At 41.7% G+C, this 17275-nt stretch overlaps 1 protein-coding gene across 1 annotated transcript in view; it reads left to right on the top strand.

Moving 5' to 3' along the window:
* The window catches only part of LOC138642660 (uncharacterized), a 54755-nt gene that overhangs the window by 24623 nt on the left and 12857 nt on the right, over nt 1-17275 (top strand). The window lies entirely within an intron of this gene.

Here is a 17275-nt window from a genome sequence, read left to right as displayed (position 1 = left end):
GACACAACCACAAAGTAAACTGCAACACAATAATATGTACCAAAAAGTATTACAGCATCTATTTTTGGGAAAAATCCATATTTACCACTATATAATATTTTGTATTAGCCCACTCTGTGGTGTCCAAAACCCCATCATCCATAGATTCACTAGATAAGTGATTCCAATAGGTATCCTATATAAAATGCCCAGTGTAAAATGCTAGTGCTAAACCACTGATACAATTAAAGTACTATATATGGATGGGTAGACTTGGATCCACAGTGTGCTACATTCAGGCTTGATACTCATACATTATATAACCAGCACTCATTTTCCATTGTTTACCAATGTGTATGCTACAATGAGCAATGTCCGATCTCATATACTTATAAAGTGCTTACTGCATTCTATTATACATAAAGAGCAAAGTGCTACCTACAGAAATAGCCTTCAGTATAGACAATATATTGCTATAGTAAGCAGGGACACATAGTTTATATACAAAGTACAAGTAACAATCGAAGGTGCAGCATGGTACATAACCTGTGTCAGCAGTGAAGACCCCGACGCGCGTTTCGCGGTAGCTTTTTCCAGGGGGAATGTCGTGTGAGGTATCATAGATCTGTGCTCCTTATATATACCCTCCTGCTGATGTGTACCGCGGCTAGATAGTGGCGCTTCCGTTACTTTAGACCGGATGTGACGTCCTCTCAGCTCAGCGTCTCACGCGGCAGGTCCACTCCCCCTCCGACGCGTCAGAGAGAGGGCGGAATCTGCAGCGCTGTGGACGCGTCACCAAGGTGACACACTAAACCGGAAGTCTCGTGAAGCGCACTGTCGCTCTGCTATAGACGCTGGCTAAAGGACTACAGTTCCAATAGTAACAATGGCTAAAGGACTCAGTTGTCCATCATAGTGGCGCTATGTCAATCTAATAGTGGCAGTGGTTCTAGAACTTACGCTGCAAAGTAGCGCTACACTGCTCCATCGGTAACTCTGACCGAGAAAGCTTATGCTCTCCACTATAATAACGCTCCATCGTTGTACTACTGACACTCACTATAGGACTTTCACTATCCAATATGGTAGATCTACTGGACCCCAAGTGTAACTTTGTGAAAGACATAAAATAGGTGAAATTTCTCTATGAATATTACACCCATGTGAACTGGATGAATGCATAATTAATAAAAAAAAACATACCATAATATTGCCATTATTATGCATTAATATTGTGTAAAGAATAAAAAGAGTTGTGCCAATGATTGATCCCACAGTAGAATGTGAGTCTACACCACATTTTTATAGTGAATATACTCTACCGTAAAAACAACAGACAAGTGCATTTAGAAGAATTTTCTTTAAATAAAGGGGACGCAGATATAGATCCACCAGTTCTTTTATGCCAGCGAAGATCATAGCATCTGAGAGGAAAAGTCGCAGCAGGATATAGATGCCAATAAGCTGAAAAACTAAAACAACTAAAATTAAACATTAGAAAAAACATATATAAAACACATATATAACATAAAGAACACATATGTACATAAAAATAAAAACCTAAAAAGCACCGAGAATGACACTTAAAGGAATGGAGCGAAGCTCAAGACTTCATTTAGGCCGTATGGTTGAACCGAATTGATTTTAAAAATCCATTTAGCCTCCAATTGGGCCAGGTTTTTCCGCCAATTCCCTCCCCTCTGATCAATATATACTTTGTCAATGCCGGTTACCTTCAGAAGTTTTGCATTGCTATTGTGTTTTAATTTGAAGTGTCTCGGGACAGGTTTTAACGTTGCAACATCAGTAACATCTTTAGAGTTTAGTATGTCCCTATAATGTTCCCTGACACGTACTTTTAGAGGTCTGGAGGTTAGGCCCACATAGATTTTGTTGCAAGGACACACAGCATAGTATACTACACCAACACTATTGCACGTAATGTTCTGTGTAATAGTGTATGTGTGTTTTCCATCACTGGATTCAAATGAACAAGCCTGGAACATATTTGGACAGGCTATACAATCGTTGCAAGGATAGAAGCCCCAGTTAGGACCCCTTGATCCAAATACTCTTCCTGGGGCCTGTCCTGCATGGTAACTGTGGACCAGTAGATCCTTCAAATTGTGAGATCTTCTATATGTAATCAACGGTTGTACATTAAGATATTTTGACAATGTTTTATCCGTGGTTAACATTGGCCAGTATTTGTTTAGTGCTTGTCTCACACTAGGCCACTTATCACTATATGTCGATATGAATCTCACCTTTGGGTCCTCTTGAGGTTTAATTCTTGGTTTGCAGCAGATCTTCTCTTCTGGTTGAGTTAGCTTTTTTCCATCCTTTCTTTATGCAGCGTTTTGAGTAGCCTCTGTTCACAAATCTGGCAGATAGAGCTTCGGCCTGTGTTTTGAAAGAATCATTATTAGAACAGATCCTTTTAATCCTTAAGAACTGTCCAGTTGGTATGCCATTGATTAATGGTTGTGGATGTGATGATGATGCATGCAGTAAGGCGTTGACCGCCGTCTCCTTACGATGTACATCAGTTTCAATCCGGTCATCCATTCCTCTATTTACCAACACGTCCAAAAATTCAACACTCGTCTGACTGTACTTGCAAGTGAGTCTCACGTTTATCTTGTTATCATTCAACACATCAAGGAAGGCGAGAAGGTCCTGTTCTGTGCCCTGCCATATCAGAAAGATGTCATCAATAAATCGCACCCAGAACAGGACCTTCTCTATGAATGCAATGGGTCTCGTGAAAAAGATGTTCCTTTCCCATGCTCCCAAAAATAAATTTGCATATGAGGGGGCAAAAGCCGCCCCCATAGCCGTCCCTTGATTCTGTAAATAAATAATTTCCTTGAAGATGAAAAAATTATGTGTTAACGAAAACTCTAAAAGAATGATCAAAAATTCAATCAATTCTGTGCTATAATCCGTCATAGCCAAAAAAGTCCTCACTGCCCTTATTCCATCATTATGATGGATGGACGTATATAAGGATTCCACATCCAATGTTACAAACCATGTATCGTTTTCTAATGGTATCCCTTCAATTTTGGACAGAAAGTCCCCTGTGTCCCTGATGTATGATGGCAGTGTGTAGACCAGAGGCTTTAAATAAAAGTCCAAGTACTTACATACAATTTCACAGAGACTGACATTTCCCGAGAGGGAATTGGCGGAAAAACCTGGCCCAATTGGAGGCTAAATGGATTTTTAAAATCAATTCGGTTCAACCATACGGCCTAAATGAAGTCTTGAGCTTCGCTCCATTCCTTTAAGTGTCATTCTCGGTGCTTTTTAGGTTTTTATTTTTATGTACATATGTGTTCTTTATGTTATATATGTGTTTTATATATGTTTTTTCTAATGTTTAATTTTAGTTGTTTTAGTTTTTCAGCTTATTGTCATCTATATCCTGCTGCGACTTTTCCTCTCAGATGCTATGATCTTCGCTGGCATAGAAGAACTGGTGGATCTATATCTGCGTCCCCTTTATTTAAAGAAAATTCTTCTAAATGCACTTGTCTGTTGTTTTTACAGTAGAGTATATTCACTATAAAAATGTGGTGTAGACTCACATTCTACTGTGGGATCAATCATTGGCACAACTCTTTTTATTCTTTACACAATATTAATGCATAATAATGGCAATATTATGGTATGTTTTTTTAATTAATTATGCATTCATCCAGTTCACATGGGTGTAATATTCATAGAGAAATTTCACCTATTTTATGTCTTTCACAAAGTTACACTTGGGGTCCAGTAGATCTACCATATTGGATAGTGAAAGTCCTATAGTGAGTGTCAGTAGTACAACGATGGAGCGTTATTATAGTGGAGAGCATAAGCTTTCTCGGTCAGAGTTACCGATGGAGCAGTGTAGCGCTACTTTGCAGCGTAAGTTCTAGAACCACTGCCACTATTAGATTGACATAGCGCCACTATGATGGACAACTGAGTCCTTTAGCCAGCGTTACTATTGGAACTGTAGTCCTTTAGCCAGCGTCTATAGCAGAGCGACAGTGCGCTTCACGAGACTTCCGGTTTAGTGTGTCACCTTGGTGACGCGTCCACAGCGCTGCAGATTCCGCCCTCTCTCTGACGCGTCGGAGGGGGAGTGGACCTGCCACGTGAGACGCTGAGCTGAGAGGACGTCACATCCGGTCTAAAGTAACAGAAGCGCCACTATCTAGCCGCGGTATACATCAGCAGGAGGGTATATATAAGGAGCACAGATCTATGATACCTCACACGACATTCCCCCTGGAAAAAGCTACCGCGAAACGCGCGTCTGGGTCTTCACTGCTGACACAGGTTATGTACCATGCTGCACCTTCGATTGTTACTTGTACTTTCTATATAAACTATGTGTCCCTGCTTACTATAGCAATATATTGTCTATACTGAAGGCTATTTCTGTAGGTAGCACTTTGCACTTTATGTATAATAGAATGCAGTAAGCACTTTATAAGTATATGAGATCGGACATTGCTCATTGTAGCATACACATTGGTAAACAATGGAAAATGGGTGCTGGTTATATAATGTATGAGTATCAAGCCTGAATGTAGCACACTGTGGATCCAAGTCTACCCATCCATATATAGTACTTTAATTGTATCAGTGGTTTAGCACTAGCATTTTACACTGGGCATTTTATATAGGATACCTATTGGAATCACTTATCTAGTGAATCTATGGATGATGGGGTTTTGGACACCACAGAGTGAGCTAATACAAAATATTATATAGTGGTAAATATGGATTTTTCCCAAAAATAGATGCTGTAATACTTTTTGGTACATATTATTGTGTTGCAGTTTACTTTGTGGTTGTGTCCCCTTTATATGTATTATATGTATTTTAATTGTTATGTTTAGAAATCTTGAAATAAAATTTGTCTTATTTTTCAATAACTTGGCATTGAACTTCCTTGTTTCTATATGGGATGTAATAAAAAGTAGAGCTGGAATACCTGGAGGTAAGGAGATTTGCAGATCATAGATTACTGGACCAGAGTCCAGTGAACCAATGCTCCTTTCTCTAAAAGAAATGCTACATTTCATTGGTCCAAGACTCTAAGTCCTTTTTTACCTGATTGGTTGGGTAGCCGCTCCACTTTTTGCCAGCCTTGGTAAATTGCTCCCATTTTCTATTGCAAGTATCTCTAATCAAGCTTCAGTCTTAAAGGATTATCCTACTCCATGACTTATTTATTATTAAACGACCTATAATTAAGGTAAATAATAAAATGAGTATTCTTTCACCATCATCCTTCTGCAACCAAGACTGCACTTCCCTGGACCCCCAGATATGACGTGTTGATATGATATGTGACTACAGCAGCTGTAGTTAGTGATTGGCTCCAGCAGTTGCATATCATGTGTCATCACTATAGATGTATGGGGAGTTGAATACAACCTAGATGCTGAACAAGTGTAGACTTTTGAGTTTTACAGGACTAACAGCTCCTTCAGTACGCAAGTATAAAATGTCGTAGACATGCGGTCACAAAATGTAATGACCCAACAGGAGGTTGGTCAGGAGACGGCACTATAAATACTCAATGTAAAGGGGTGAGGAAGGCCCTACCAATAGGAAATGAGGGATGGACCCCTCCTGCTCTAACCTAAGCCTGCCCCTTCACCCCTCTATTGCCCTAAGTGGGTCCTTCCCCCCACCGCCATCACGATCCTCATCCCTCGCTGTCACCTCACTCTGCCCTGGCTAGTGCACTGGTCAGCAAGGGCGCTAGCCTCAGCCCTGCAGATGGTACAAACGCAGGGGATAGTGACAAACACAAGACGGACAAGAAATAAACACAACACTTAGCTTCCAGACTCCGCTGCCAAGCTCCATACTGCAGATTAAACAGAAACAGGACTCCAAACTCCATAAGTAGCTGACACCAGAGAGCTGCAACTGCAAGGCTGGTCTCCATAGAGAAACTCTATCACCAACAGTCAGCTGATGCATCAGGTGACCATTTAAAGGATGGTGGGAGTGGTCACCACTCACATCAGAAAACCTAGCAACTCTGCAGTTGCAGCAGGATGTCAGCAAGGGAAACTGACATTAACCCCCGCTGGCCTGAAAGGAAAAAAGCTACATTTAAAACATAGTGGAACCAGAGCTGCCACAAATCCAAAAATGGATTGTGACACATGCACCTTCTAAGTGCTGAATAGATAAAAGCTCTGTCACTGTACTGCTTGTCTTCTCACTCATTATAATGATGGAATGCAGCAAGTCCTTATCAGTGTTTCTCCGCCTGGATTTTTTTTAAGATTCTGCCTCTCACAGTTGAAGTGTACCTAAGTGTTGTGAATTCTGCTCTTGGGTTCCCTCCAGTGGTTGTAGGTGGGAATGCAGTTGTCTCTGAGTCACAGTCCTGGCCAGGTGTATCTGCTAATTGCTGTTCTGACTGGGATATTTAAGTGTGCAGGATTCATTAGCCCTTGCCAGTTGTCAGTGTTCCTTGTGAAGTGTTGGATCACTTTCTGGCTTCTCCTGCTAGCTGCCAAATTCAGCAAAGATAAGTGTTTGGTTTTTTGTGTCTGTGGCACACTGCGGTGTTCTTGTTTTTGTTTGTATTCCTGCTCTGATTGTAGGATTCGCTGGAGTTGCAGATATACGCTCCTACATCTTTAGTTAGATGTAGGAAGTTTTTGTATATTCTGCTGTGGATATTTTTGAAAGGTTTTAATACTGACCACACAGAACTCTGTCCTATCCTGTCCTATATAGCTAGAGTGGCCTCCTGTGCTAAATCCTGTTTTTCTGCCTGTGTATGTTTTTTCCTCTCCGACTCACCGCCAATATTTGTGGGGGGCTGTCTATCCTTTGGGGATCTGCTTCTGAGGCAAGATAGTTTTCCTATTTCCATCTATAGGGGTATTTAGTTCTCCGGCTGTGACGAGGTGTATAGGATTGTTAGGTACACTCCACGGCTACTTCTAGTTGCGGTGTTAAGTTCAGGAGTGCGGTCAGTATAGTGACCACCTTCTCCAGTGAAAGTTCTAATGCTGCTCCAAGGTCACCGGATCATAACACCTAAGATAAAAATTACAGACCTCTCCATTCTTTGTAGGTGTTAAAACTTGCAAAATCTTCAGTGTGTCAAATACTTATTTTCCCTACTGTAGGTGTGTTTTTTAAGGCTGGAGATTCATCATGATAGTTTTCATGACTGCACTTCAGGATATATACTTCTCTGTCTTCCTGCAAAAAGAAGTATATATACGGCACCACGATTGCTTGGGCCCACAATGCAACGCCTGAAGCAAGCCTACAATCAGAGTGTGGACGTTTAACCCCTTTAATGCCACTGTCAATAGTAACAACAACATCGAAGAGCATCGCACAGGGAGTGAGCTCCCATATGTGCAGCACAATGCGATTGCGTTGCACCGATGGTCTCTATGGTGACCCCAGGCTGCAAAATTTCCATGAAGTCCTTCAGATAAGGTGGCCTGTGAGTGCCTGCTAAGAGCAGGAGCTGACATGACTCCTCCCTGCCAGTCAGACACTGCTCTGATGCCCTGCAGGGCAGAATCATTACAGAGTATCAGATCAGTGATATGTCAGTGGAAGGATGATTTCTCATCGTGGGACAATGTAAAAAAAGTTTTTTTTTTAAGTTATTAAAAATTGTAAAAATATTTAAAAAATCCCGAAATAAATAACAAAAAAATTGAAAAAATATTAATCCAATAAATACATTTATGTAAAAATAAAAGTACACATATTTGGTATTGCTGCATCGAACAACCTAACCTATAAAACTGTTACACTAGTTAACCCCTTTAATAGACTCTGTAAATAAAAGAACTAAAAAATAAGGCAAAAACCATGCTTTATCATCATAGCGCCAAACAAAAAGTGTAATGAAATGTGATAAAAAAGACGAATGTAAATAAAAATTGTACTGCTGAAAATATCATCTTGTCCCGCAAAGAACTATATCGCAGCTTGCTTTATCAGTGGAAAAAATAAAGAAGTTATAGCTCAGAATAAATTGATGCAAAAATATTTTTTTTCTATAAAATAGTTTTTATTGAGTATAAGCGCCAATACAAGAAAATGTTATGAATGTGGTATTGCTGTAATCATACTGATCTGAAGTCTAAAGCTGCCTTATCAATTTTACCACACGTGGAACGGTATAAAAAAAATCCTGAATAGCTAGTTTTTGTTCATTCTGGTTTTCAAAAATTGGAATAGAAAGCAATAAAAAAAAAGTCATGTGCCCGAAAATGGTGCCAATAAAAACGTCAACTCATCCCGCAAGAAATATGAGCCAAAATATTGAAAAAATATAGCTGTCTAAATATGTGTATGCAAAAACTATTTTTTTCAATAAAAAGTATCTTCTACTGTGTGACAGCTGCCAAACATAAAAACCCGATATAAATCTGGTATGGCTGAAATCGCACCGACCCGAAGAATAAAGTCTCCTAATCACTTATACCGCACGAGGAATGGCAAAAAAAAAGTAAAACCAATTCTTCGCCTGCTGTTAATTTGTTCATATTGCCTCACAAAGATCAAAGATCATAGTATGGCTTGGCTCACATTTATCCTGCACTCTGCACTGAACGCTTACACGGGGGTCTCCATGTAAATCTTCAAAATACGTGATTCAGATGGAATCCCCACGTGGAAGATTCCCTATAATGAGGCAGATGGAGGCACTGGATACCTCGGGGGTTTCATCTGTCATGTCACTCAGACATTTAGATTGAAACCCAAAAGTAAGTGCTCAGCGTAGAGCACCGGATAAATGTGCTCCTAAATGTTCTGTAAAATGTTCGCCATAAAAGCTTCAACTCAATCCACAATAAAAGCAAGTCCCCACTCAGGTCTGTAATCTGTTAAAGGAAATATTGGGGGCTTCCACATTGCTGGTAATACAAAGGCTCTGGAAAAGCATTATTTTACCTCTTCCCTCAAAAGAAATCCAGTGAATTCTGCACTCCCAAATCCAAATGCCCCCTCCCTTCTGAGGCCCAGTGTGCCTGAGCCACATTCAGTGTCCACATGTTTGGCATTTCTGTAGCGATGAGAGCCCGCCTATTTTATAGGTGTGTGTCTCCAGAAGCACGAGCTGGGCATACTAGGTACAATGTACTGGTGACTACAACATACAGTATTAGGCACTACAATGTACGGGCACTACAATAGAAGATTAGCAATTTTCATTCAGTAACATCCACTACTGCTTGTTTCTGGAATACACCCATGAAATCAAAATCGTCAATACCCAAAGGGGTATAATTTCCAAAATGGGGTCACGTGAGAGAGGATTCTGCTTTTCTACCACTTAGGGTCTCTGTATATGGAGTCTGAAAACTATTCTAGGAGAATCTGCGCTACAGGAAGCAAATAGCGCTCCGTCCCTCCCGAGTTTTGCCAGGTGGCTAAGCAGTACTGTACAGCCATATGTAAGGTACTTCTACATTCAGCAGAAATTGTGGGTCAAATTTTGGTGCCATTTTTACCCATTTCAAAAATGTAAAATCTGGGGCTAACACGCAATCTTGGTGGTAAAAATGTACCGTATGTACTCGAGTATAAGCAGACCCGAGTATAAGCCAACCCCCCTAATTTTGCCACAAAAAACTGGGAAAACTTAATGACTCGAGTATAAGCCTAGGGTGGGAAATGCAGCAGCTACTGGTAAATTTCAAAAATAAAAATAGATACCAATAAAAGTAAAATTAATTGAGACATCAGTAGGCTAAATGTTTTTGAATATCCATATTGAATCATGAGCCCCATATAATGCTCCATACAGTTTATGATGGGCTCCATAAGATGCTCCATGTTAAAATATGCCCCATATAATGCTGCACAAATGTTGATTATGACCCCATAAGATGCTCCATACAGACATTTGCCTCATATAATGCTGTGTCATGATCCCAATGGCAGGGATCACTAAAGGACAAGCACAGATACAAACAAGCTCTAGGGCGATGGAACCTGAGCTGACCGCGACCCTGAACCTAACACACAAATAAAAGTAGCCGGGGAACGTGCCTACGATGATCCTAGACGTCTCGCTCCAGCCGAAGATCTAACTTCCCCTATTAGAAGAAACACAGACCTCTCTTGCCTCCAGAGAAATACCCCACAGAAATAGCAGCCCCCCACATATAATGACGGTGAAATGAGAGGAAAGCACATACGCAGTATGAAAACAGTTTCAGCAAAATGAGGCCCGCTAAAGCTAGATAGCAGAGGATACAAAAGTGAACTGCGCGGTCAGCGAAAAACCCTTCAAAAACCCATCCTGAAATTACTTGAACTCATGTGCCAACTCATGGTACATGAGGAGCAATTTCAGCCCACTAGAGCAACCAGCAGCAAAGAATCACATATCTGCAGGCTGGACTAAAAAACCAAATAAAGCAAAACACCAAAACAGGAAAATCCAAACAGCTTGACCAGAAGGTTCTAGGAGCAGGGAGCAGAGGTAACAAGACACACTGGATACATTGATAACCGGCGAGGAAATGCCAGCAAGGCCAGGTTAAATAGGAAACTCCCATATCCTGATGGAACAGGTGGAACCCAGAGACCCAGGAAAGACAAGTCACCCAGTACCATCAGTAACCACCAGAGGGAGCCCAAAAACAGAACTCACAACAATGCTGCACATGGCCCCATAAGATGCTCCATACAGATAACTGCTCCATATAATGCTGCACATGGCCACATAAGATGCTCCATACAGATATTTGCCCCGTATAATGCTCCACAAATGTTGATTATGACCCCATATGATGCTCCATAAAGATATTTGCCCCCATATAATGCTGCACATGGCCCCATACAAATGCCCCATACAGATATTTGCCCCCATATCATGCTGTACATGGCCACATACGATGCCCCATACAGATATTTGCCCCCATATCATGCTGCACATGGCCACATAAGATACCCCTTACAGATATTTGCCCTCATATCATGCTGCACATGGCCCCATGCAAATGCCCCATACAGATATTTGCCCCCATATCATGCTGCACATGGCCACATAAGATGCCCCATCCATATAATGCTGCACATGGCCCCATACAGATATTTGCCCCCATATCATGCTGCACATGTACACATACGATGCTCCATACAGATATTTGCCCCCATATCATGCTGCACATGGCCACATAAGATGCCCCATACAGATATTTGTCCCCATATAATGCTGCACATGACCACATAAGATGCCCCATACAGATATTTGCCCCCATATAATGCTGCACATGGCCACATAAGATGCTCCATACAGATATTTGTCCCCATATAATGCTGCACATGGCCACATAAGATGCCCCATACAGATATTTGCCCCCATATAATGCTGCTCATGGCCCCATATCATGCTGCACATGGCCACATAAGATGCCCCATACAGATATTTGCCCCCATATCATGCTGTACATGGCCGGATAAGATGCCCCATACAGGTATTTGCCCCCATATAATGCTGCACATGGCCACATAAGATGCTCCATACAGATATTTGCCCCATATGCTGTTGCTGCGATTAAAAAAATAAAAAAATTACATACTCACCTCTGAGGCCCCCGGCACTTGCTATACCCACCTTACGACGCACCACAATACCCCTTTCATAAGATGTCCAGGGGGAACTCCTGAAAAAGTGTTGTATTGAATTTCAAGCCTTTGAACCCACATACTGGATGGGCCCCTGAAAATCCACTTCACAATATGCATTTTGTACTTTGTACTCCTTTGTTTTACACATTGGCGGCAAGGCCAGCCCTGCTGCATAGTCAGTCATATGCACCACATTACACCTTGGAACCCACATACTGGATGTGCCCACGAAAATCCACTTCACAATATGCATTTTGTTCTCCCGTACTCCTTTGTTTTATACTTTGGCAGCAAGGCCAGCCCTGCTGCATAGTCATATGCACCCCATTACACCTTGGAACCCACATACTGGATGGGCCCATGAAAATCCACTCATATTTTTTAATGGTATGATGGTTCCCTCTTTGCCGAATTATTTACAGGAGAATTTGGCAATTTTATTTGCCATGTTTTTAACACTAAGTTTCAGATACGGCTTTAAATAAGGCTAATACTTGCAATACAGTGCAATTTGGTTGCAAACTACAAAATTCAAGGAATAGTATGATTGAATAGTGTGAGTGCGTACACTTTTGTATATGTTAACATACAAAGGTTAATAAGTACATATAAGGATTAAATACATATAGTGATTACATATATATGAAGATGAACTACATAGAGTTTACTTACATCATCCACAAGAGGCTTTTAAACATCATCCATCTGGAATATCAGAGAAGCAACACCAAGATAGAGAACCCCTGGGAGATTACCTACACTGCATGGGTGTCCCCAATTATGCAAGTATCAGCACACTGTACATGTACAGGTTCCCTCTGTTTTGGCATCTGTCTTAGTCATGCTTCTCTGGTCTTATATAGTGATTTACACTATGTAGTAATTTTAGTTTCACCCAGACCTTCAAGTGGCCCGCTTTCAAGGTTGTATGAAACTGAGATATCATGGAGTCATCAGACAAGGGGCCATAAACCCCTAGAATATAAAAGGCACAAGGATTTACATCAAACCACCACAGGCAGGGTTTCAGTAAACCTTAATGTTTTACAATGACAAACAGCAAACATATAGAGCCTTAGAACTGTTTGTGAAGTGAAGTGAATAAACAAACATTTCTCAAGATTGAATCACTATGATCATTGTCTGTCACATCTATAAATGTTTTACAAGAAATGCAGCTATGTGATTGTCTGGATGCATTCGGTATGCAGTATTTTAATCTGGATTCCAAATCCCCATATGTATATTTGCCATTTGTACAATAGAGGCAGCCAAAGTTCTGCCTCTCAAGGAGAAAAACTAATATAGTCGACAAAGAAATATTTGTAATGAACTACTGAGCCAAACTAACAGCATTGCTTTATCAAATTTAAATGAAGTGTATTGTGTCCAATGTGAGCAACCAGGCAACACAAAAAAGGGAAATTAAACTTACTGGTAATTCCATTTCCAGGTAGTCCCTCAGGACAGCACCATGGAGGACGTCCTTCCTTGACCTATAGCGGGACAGGATCATAGAGAGGTTAAAAGGACCCTCCCACCTCCACCCTCCAGTGTTGTTTCAAAGTACCACCGAGGATGGAAATAAATGGTCTAAACGTGCCTTTACAAACATGTCTGTAATAACCATTAAACTGCTTCATCTTAATTTCGAGCCATGGTGACCCAAAGGATAAACAATCTTCCGGTAGATTAATCCCGAACAATCCTAAAAAACAGAAACATAAGGGAGGGAACTACGGGTGCTGTCCTGAGGGACTACCTGGAAATGGAATTACCAGTAAGTCTAATCTCCCTTTTTCCATTACGTCCCTCAGGACAGCACCATGGAGAATACCAAAGCAACTCTCCCAGGGTGGGTACAGAAGCCCAGGAATCAAAGTCCCAGGCAAAAACCAGACTAAATATATAGAGGATCTGAAAGATCAGAAAAAACATAGGTATCTAAAGAGATCTGCAAAGAAAATCACCGTAGTGAGAGCCTGGTATACATCTATAATGGCCAATTACAGTATGAATGTGGTAAGTGAAATAAGCATCAGAAGCAGAGAGTGTAATACACCCATTGTACTCCAATATCAATAATAAAGCACAGCAAGTTATTTATTGTGATAGATACTTATAGACATCGCAGCCACAGAATAGGGTTAGAAAACCTTATTGCCCAGCAAAATATGGTGAAAGTCACAACCACCACACAATGAGGACTGTACCGACCAATAATAAGCTGCATGTGCTTATAACATAGGACTGTTCCTTCATCGGTCCTTCAGGGCTCAGATTAAGCCTTGGTTACAGACCAGCTTACCATACTACAAGGAGAACTGCAGGACAGAGGCCCTGGACTGTGGGAAGATCAAACCAATAACAAGTTAATACATGGATAATGGCAGAGCATTGGGTGTACGCACAGTACTCATCCAGGAGATCACGTCTATTCCAAATCCTTAGATGTCTAACCCCAAGTAAGGGTTATATATTGTTGAAACTAAGGAATACACCATCCGGCAGGTAATATCTCCTGCCATTACCAATGTCGGGCTTCTCATTAGAAGCGCTGAAAGAGAAACGTGGATCATCACTCCTGTTTTACTGATGTTAGACACAGGGCATCTGAACTGTGAACCGATGAAGGTGGTGGTGGTGCAAGTAAAAATCTTCCGACAGAAGATTGATTGCCGAATGTGGAGTTTGGGAAGGATTAATAATAATAACAATAATAAACTTTTATTTATATATAGTGTCAACATATTCCGCAGCACTTTACAGTTTGACAGTTTCAAGCACAACAGTCATAAGTAAGAACCATATAATAATTAAAGCAAAATAAGACGACCCTGCTCTTGAAAGCTTACAATCTACAAAGGACCGAGGAAGATACAAAGTACAGGTGTGTATCAACAATATTTTTTTTACAATGATGGCACAGCCATCTTCAGGGGGTGGGGGATAGATGGAGATAGTGAATGGGCTACACACACACGCACAAACATAAAATGACTGATTAGGGAAAGTGATAGACCGCTCTGAACAAATGTGTCTTAAGGGAGCGCCCAAAACTATGCAAATTGTAGATGGTCCTAATATCTTAGGGCAAAGCATTCCGAGGCGGAAGGAATCCTTCCTTTCAACTCGTGGGATTTTACGCTCCCAGGACAGTAGTATGTCCTTCTATAGGATTATAGAATGTACCAAAATGACGTATGTCATCTTTTAAAGCTAATTATGTAATAGACTTGCTTTTAGCACTCAAGGTAGAACCTACCTGAGAGACCTGTTCCAAACAGAAGAAATGCAGATTTTACTAAGCCAATTCAAGCATATCTGTTTGCTTGACTAAGCCCTGTTGTACAGAATGACGTAACAGAAGCTGGATCTGGGTCCAAAACACAAGGACTCCATATCCAGAGTTGAGGCCCCAGACAAAAATGTGAAGTGGTAGGCCGATGATACAATGTGCGGCCACACAACAAGGCACCAGACAGAAGATCTGATCCAGTGGCTCACAGCCAGAGGCGAAAAAGGCACCAAGCCCGACACACTGATACCCCCTGCCTTGCAAAGGGCACTGAAACCTTATAATGCAAAATGATGCATATAGGAACTATGAAGCATTATAATGCAATATGATGTATAAAGTTACTATGAAGCGCTATGATGCATATAGCAACTATGAAGAAATATGGTGCACAAAGGCAATTTGATGATGTAAATAATGAAGCAGTATGATGCAATATGATGCATGAAGTAACTATGAAGCGCTATGGTGCATATAGGAACAATGAAGCAACATGATGAATATAGGGACTATGAAGCAATATGCTGTAATATAATGCGCAAAGTCACTATGACGCACTATGATGCATATAGGAACCATGAAGCAATATGCTGTAATATAATGCACAAAGGCAATATGAAGCGCTGATGCGTATAGGAACCATGAAGCAATATGCTGTAATATAATGCACAAAGGCAATATGGAGCCCTATGATGCACATAGGAACAGTAATGCAATATGACGCACAGAGTCACTATGAAGCGCTATGATGCGCATAGGAACCATGAAGCAATATGATGCAGAAGGGCAATATGAAGCGCTATGATGCATATAGGAACAATGAAGCACCATTATGCATATAGGAACCATGAAGCAATATGATGCAATAGGATACATGAAGTAACTATGAAGCGCTATGATGCAAATAGGAACAATGAAGCACCATGATGCATATAGGAACTATGAAGAAATACGATGCCACAGAGGCACTCAATATGATTCATAGATGTGCTATGATGCAGTATCATGCACAGAGGCACTCAATATGATGCATAGAGGCACTATTATGCAGTATTATGCACGGAGGCACTCAATATGATGCATAGAGGCACTATTATGCAGTATTATGCACGGAGGCACTCAATATGATGCATAGAGGCAGTACTATGTAGTATTATGCACAGAGGCACTCAATATGATGCATAGAGGCAGTATGACTAGGCCATGCCTGAAGGTGCCAAACAAGAGACCAGACTTACACTTTTAAGCAAAAGAGCAATCTATCAGAGTTCCAGATAAATCTCCACTCTGAACAATACGTCTCATTTGTCAGACTGACTCCACCCGAAGGAGCTAATTAATGAGCCGCAGCTGGAGGGCAGTCTTCATGGAGACAATGTGCTGAATTAACACCTTGTGTCCTCCTATGGATGGAGTAGTTAAGTTGCAAAGAAAAGTGAAACGCTTATTGAACCAGAAAATGGAAAGCATGCTTCCAAAGTCACTCTGAAGCCCGAACATAAGGCTCTGTGCAGACAAGACCTGCAACTAACTAAAGTCCAGTCATGAGATGTAGCCTGGACATATGGCCCCACCATAGCCTAGAGGTCCAAGGCCTAGCTGCAAATGGGTTCCAGGTACAGCTTTGGTACAAAGGCCTGAGACTAGAGTCAGCCCAGAGGCCCCGGCCATCGATGCAACATTAAACCAAGCACTCACCTGTGCTGGCTCCATACCTGCTAGAAGACAGGGGGAGCTGGTAATGCCGAGAGCCTACCGTGGAAGGAAGCGGCATCCATTCAGAAATGCTGCATTACTGCCTGTGCCCCCTTCCGTGTTCCATTGTGGAACGCACGCCGATCCTATATGTCGACGCTCCTCTCTGACGTCACTGGGAGCGCAAAGGCCTTCTCCACCACATGACTTTCGGAAGTAGCGGTGTTTTGCCGGTCAGCGTCCGAGCCGAGAGCCCCCCACTGGGAGGAAGCGGCTCTACCCAGGAGCCCGTCCACTCGACTGGTCTCTGGGGCTGAGGGACTCCCCACCGGGGAGTTTCCACCCTGGGCTACTTGACAGGAGGAAGGATTGGACCTGCCACACGATCCCCCTAAGCCCATTACACAGGCTGATGGCTGAGGAACCTCTCAAAGTGGAGTCGGCCATGGTCCGTCTGACCGGGAAAAGGGAAGGCTGAGATCCCCGAACTCTGAGTCCATCTGGTACAGCACTGATAGCTGAGGGACCTCTACCAAGTGAGGTATCGGCCACGGACCACTTGACAGGGGGAAGAGAATCCACAGGATATCTTCGCTCTAGGAGCAACCTCTCATACAACCGTCCCTGTAGGGACAGGAAAAACACTGGAGGGTG

This window comes from Ranitomeya imitator, chromosome 6, assembly GCF_032444005.1.
Source record: "Ranitomeya imitator isolate aRanImi1 chromosome 6, aRanImi1.pri, whole genome shotgun sequence".
NCBI lineage: Eukaryota > Metazoa > Chordata > Amphibia > Anura > Dendrobatidae > Ranitomeya > Ranitomeya imitator.
The sequence above is the reverse complement of the archived record's forward strand: the minus strand, read 5'-3'. Positions and strand labels throughout refer to the sequence as shown.